Source organism: Mus caroli, chromosome 2, assembly GCF_900094665.2.
Source record: "Mus caroli chromosome 2, CAROLI_EIJ_v1.1, whole genome shotgun sequence".
In the NCBI taxonomy this organism is placed as follows: Eukaryota; Metazoa; Chordata; class Mammalia; order Rodentia; family Muridae; genus Mus; species Mus caroli.
In genome coordinates, this window is record NC_034571.1 from 143,519,339 (window position 1) to 143,524,680 (window position 5,342).

Consider the following 5,342-nt stretch of genomic DNA (forward strand, 5'->3'; position numbering starts at 1 on the left):
ACCAGGCTGGCCTTGAACCCAGAGATCCACCTACCACTGCCTCCCAAGTGCTGGGATTAAAAGCATATACCACCATTGCCTGGCTAACCTCTGACTCTTACTCTGCAGGTATGGAGAAGAGGTCTGACCTTAGGCCTGGCATCGGGCGGCCAGCAGGGTACAGGCAGGGTCTCAGCCTTAGATTCCTAATGCTGGCTCTTTCCACTGTATCAGGCTGCCTCCTAGACACTTCTTTAGGATTGGCTCAGCATCTCAATTCAGAGGACAGTGCTGGGCATGTGACAAACACTTCATAAATATCCCATCCATTAAGAGATGTAGAGCAGCCTGGGAACACAGACTTCCCTCTGCAAAGACTCTTGGCTCAGTGTCACCAGCACTGAGCACCAGCTGCCCACCCCTAGGGCCTGGGTGGCCTAGACACAGAAAGAGCCCACATGACTCAGAAATGTGTGTTCTTATTGGATGGTTCTGGCTCCTGCCCTTTTGAGAAATCTTGAACAATGACTCAACTTCTCAAGGTAAGTGGTTCTTCCCCATGTATGAGACACTGAGAACTGTCTGAAGGGAAGGCTTTGAGTCTTCCGATAGTCACAGACATTACATAGAGTGTCTTCCAGGTACACAAGACAGACTGTAACAACAGAAAAGTCACACTTCTTCCAAGTGTGGTGGCATGCACCTATAATCCCAGCATGTAGGAGGGAGAAGCAAGATGGTTCTGAGCTCGGGGCCAGCTTGAGACCCTATCTCACAAAAACAAAACCAAACTTAGCAGATCCTGCTTCTAGAAGCCTCTAAGGACAGGAAAGAGTCTGACCCACTTGGGACAACTGTATAATTCAACTGAACACTGTTACAGAGTGATCGTAGGTGATCCTTCAGACTCTTGCTACCTTCTAGCTGCTGGGGAAGAAGGCCCCTAACACAGGCCTCTAACACTGCTGGGACCGGAAAGAATCTTACTATCACTAACTTAACATAGGATTTAAAGATGCTAATGACATCAGTTTTCTAGGTCTTGATTCTCCTTCTCTTTCTCTGTCCCCAGATTATAATGTTTATCAGTATCCCTCCTAAACATCTTTTCATACCTGCATACTAGGCTTCCTGAAACTCAGGATTGGCTCTAGCTCTTTCCCATAACCATGCACTTGGCCCAGAGCCTAGCTAATGAATGATAACAAACACTGAGCCCTGTTCAAAAGGACCGAGAATCCCTCTACCCTGTGCTGGAATAGGGTCACATTTAGACTCAGAGCCAAACAGCACATTCAGTCTGTTTGAGCGCTGGGGACACTGTCTCTCAGAGGGAGACTGGCTTACCCAAGGTGACCCAGTCTAAGGGAGGGCTCAAACTAAAAACAGTTCCTTGACTCCCAAGCCGATGTGTCCTCAGCTCCATACTTGCCAGGTTCTATATTATTTTAGTTGTCCAGTGCTGGGCAACACTCTCAGCCTGTCTGTCTGGCATCCTCACTGCAAAATGGGTAAAATGATGTATGGAGCCTACACATTTGGATGGTCTGAGCAGTAAATAATTGAAACCATGTTGGGCTATTGCACAGGGAGCATCCATAAGGCACATTTGTCATGGCTGTCACTCAGACCCAGCCGATCTCCTTGAGAAAGGGGAACCCTCCATCCGTCAGCTACACAGAGCTCACGGCAAATGCTCTGCAGCCCTGACTCACACACTCCTCTCAGTTCAGCCCAGCATGTCCTCTGCAGCAGTCATCCTGGGGAGATGCCTGATCTGCCCTCATGATCCTTCATAGCTTTCCTGGCTCTGAACTCCATGCCTGTGTGCAAGGGCACACGCACGCATGCCACACGCATGCTATAGCAGGGGGTATGTGAAAGAGACAAGGCTTCCGAGCCGCACAGACCACCACTTCTGCCTGGGCATCCCTAGGCATGTCCTGTATCTCTCCAAGCTCCTGCTCCTCCCTTTCTGGCAGAGACAATAAGGATCCCCTACAGCACTCTGGCATTCCATAACTGATATTAGGAATAATAGATAGTCATCCATTTATTTTTATTTTTAAAAGTCCTCTTAACGAAATTTCAGAACCAGGAGCTCAGGGATCATCTCGTCCACTCTTCTCAGTATACAGATGGAGGTGAACAAATGCTATAAAAAAATCAAGTCCAAGGTCACACAGTGAGGTGGCACTTGGACGGAGTCTGGGACCTGGGTCTTCTAACCTTCTACTGCTTTCTGTATTAGCCTGGTTAGCTCTCCTGTGCATCTTTCCCTCCCTCACACAGTGATGGTTGGAATCACTCTTCCCAATTCTCTCCAATCGCGAGTATATTGCATGAATAATTAGTAGTAATCTCAATATATACTAATCTGAGTATTAGTAACCTCCATATAATGGCAACCCACACCGGTGCAGCATCTGACCTTTGAAAGCCAACTCACCACAGTTTGTTTTTCCCCCAATATAGCTTGTTTGGAGGGATAATCTTCTCAAATGTACTTAACTCAACACTTATTAAGCACCTACTTTATGCCTTGTCATGGGCCAGAGGCTGGAGAGACAGAAGCAAAGACTGGGCCTCTGCCAGAGGGAGCTCACAGTCCAGCAGGGATTTAGGACAGAAGGGATGGGAGGGGGCATCCCACTCTTTTGACCTAACTGGTGCTGCGGCAAAAACTCCACCCCACACTGTTGGGAGCCTCCTTTATGTTGCTGGAATAAACTAGAGCTAGAAAGGACGGCTGGTCAGTCGGCTGAAAATGACAAGAAGGAAGGAAACAGAGAATAGGAAATGTGGGCCCCAGAACTTGACTCTCTTGCTTCGGTCTCAGAAGAGATTATGCCAGGGAAGGCAAAGATTGAGATCTGTGAGCCTGGCTCCTGCTCTCTGCCAGCATGTGCTTCTGTTCCCATGGGATGCCACCTATGGATGACAGGGTCTTCCAAGCTCATGGCTGGATTATACATGACTGCAGGCGACTGTCATTTGCTAGAACTGTCTTAGCTCTTGCGATGGAAATGTTCTCATCTTCTGGTTGCTCTGGAAGAGTCTGGTGGGGCAAACATGAACTCCTCTCTCTCTTAATTTGCCTTCAAATTCTGAATCCTTGAAAACCTACTGTGTGTGTCAAGCCATTATCTCAAGAGCTTTTGTATGAATCTCATCTCACCCTTAGAACTCTGAGGCTGGTACCATCTCCCAGGTTCACAAGTGAGGGATTTAAGGCTGGGGGAAGGAAAGTTACTTGTCAGGGCAGGGATATTACCATCGCATCCTCTGATGCTTCCAGTGTTGTGAGACCCAGAAGGTCAACACTTCACTCAAGAAGTCCAGAGTCAAAAGAGAATAGCCAAGGGGACCTCAATTATTTCAAGGTCCTAACCTTAAATGGTTTTAATGGACAAGTCTCCAGAGTTCTTGAAGCCACACTCAAGTGATATATTAAAATTGTACGGATCATCTAGCCCAGCCTCTGAACTGAACAGACAAGCAAACAGATACCCACACCCCAAAAAATAATAAGATGGCTACTTGGAGCCAACCAGCAAGTTAAGGCCCAGAACCTTAGGCTATCTCACTTCCTTACACCCCTCGACTTGCAGAGACCAGCATTTTCTGGGAAACTCCTCCAGCCCACCCAAGTCTGTACCCACAGTTGGGCAGAGAAGGCCAAGGCAACAAGCAGCATGTGACCAGCCTCCCCACCCCTGCAGCTATGAAGCAAGGGAATGTGGGGAGTTTAGAGGCTGGCAGGTGTTGCAAGCCGTCTGGCTCCCTGCTAGGGAGTGGAAAGAGAAAACAACAGATACCCTGGAAGCTCCAGGGAGACTGAGGCAAATTTCCCACTCTAGGGATCATGGGAAATTCTGCCAGATCTACTGCAAGGCTCTGATGTTTATCAGTGGGCAAGATAGGAAGGCAGTCACAGGCACTTGACCTTGCGGTGGGTGTGCTGTGCGGTTCCAAAGAGAAGCTCACATGTTTGCAGAATGTCAGAAGAGAAAAACAAACAAGAAGGGCGAGGGGTTAGTTCCCTAAAACCCATCTACTAGATGTCAAAGACCTTGGGCGTCTTCCCTACTGAAAACAGCATCCTCTAATTAATTAGTAAATTTCTCGCTAGGGAGAGGGGTGCTTACGAGGATGTGGGGGAATGGAGGGAGGCTAGGGATGAGTCACATTAATCCCCTCGTCGCCTGGTACCCCTGCGGGGATCGCACCGCAAGCGGTCTCAAACTGGCCCCGGCGGCCGCGGAGACACGGAGGCCCCCTCCCGCTCTGCCTTGGCCTCCTCACCTGGGTCCACTCGCCCTCCGCAGTCCCGCCGGCTCGCACGACTCCCGCGCCGCTTGGCGCAGCGCCTCTGCAGTCGCTGCAGCAGCCGCCTGGCGGTGATCAGCAACCTGCGGCGGTGGGGAAGAGAGAGACAGGGGCGGGTGAGCGCCGGTGGCCGCAGCCCGCAAGCTCGGAGGACACGCTGCCCGCCGCGGGCTAGGGCAGCTCCTGTGCTTGGCCGGCGCCCCGCACCCCCGCAGTTGCACTCCTGGGTGCGGCGGGTGAGGCTGGGCGGTGGGCCCGGAGGTCCCCGGGGTCCTTGTCATCACCTGCGAAGGCTTCCATGGTTTGGGCTGCCCCTAGGAGGGCAGCCGGATTGCTCTCCCGAGCCCCAGCTGAAGGTGGCTAGCGGGTGCTTGCTGGGGCTGGGGCTGCGGGGAGGGAGAGGTGGAGGGCGGGGAAGGAGAGGTGGATGGAGGGGGATGAGCCAGTCGGCAGCTCGCCGGCAGCTGCGTAAGCCTCCCGTCTTCACTTTCCTTCTTAAAGAGATAGTTGGTTTCGCTGAGAGCCCTGGAGCCAAGACATCAACAAGCATGTATGGGGTCCTTTATTACCTCCAACTAGCTGTTGCGCAGAGGTGGGGGATGGGAGGACTTCAAAGGGTATCTATCCCTTCAGCTTCTGGGCCTCAGTATCTAGCCCCTTGGCACACTTTAAGTAGTAGTATTATCTGGACGCCTTTAGAAACATTTTTGACCCCCTAAACCAATTTGTGAATGACAGGAGTTATTTAATGTAAACAGCTTTTGCCTTAAAAAAAAAAATCTTAAAAACCCAAAGGTATTTAAGAAATGTTATCCTGTGCAGAATTAAAACAGTAAGCTGGAAAGATGGGCAGTATAAAGCGAAATCATCCTTATTGTGGGTTTGTCTCCTGCCTTTTACCTAACATCAAAGGGCTCAAGGGACCACAAAGTCCATGAAGCTGGATTTCTAGCGCTCCCATTACTGGCCGCCATAAGTTAACTTGCTGGCCTGGTTTCTTGCCTGCCCCACTGGGTGCAGTAGGAAGGGGCTCC

General features: G+C 50.6%; 1 protein-coding gene across 6 annotated transcripts in view; it reads right to left on the reverse strand.

The window, feature by feature from the left end:
* The window catches only part of Snph (syntaphilin), a 41,508-nt gene extending 36,784 nt beyond the window's left edge, over positions 1 to 4,724 (reverse strand). For 3 of the 6 annotated variants that reach the window (XM_021156168.1, XM_021156167.1, XM_021156166.1), the window contains exons 1-2: positions 4,593 to 4,724; positions 4,285 to 4,391 (exon numbers count right to left, since the gene is read on the reverse strand). The gene's annotated coding sequence lies outside the window, so the exon portion shown is untranslated. Of the gene's footprint in view, positions 1 to 4,284 lie in introns of all 6 variants that reach the window. The other 3 variants (XM_029474633.1, XM_029474632.1, XM_029474631.1) reach the window with 1 other exon arrangement.
* Positions 4,725 to 5,342: the final 618 nt, after the last annotated feature.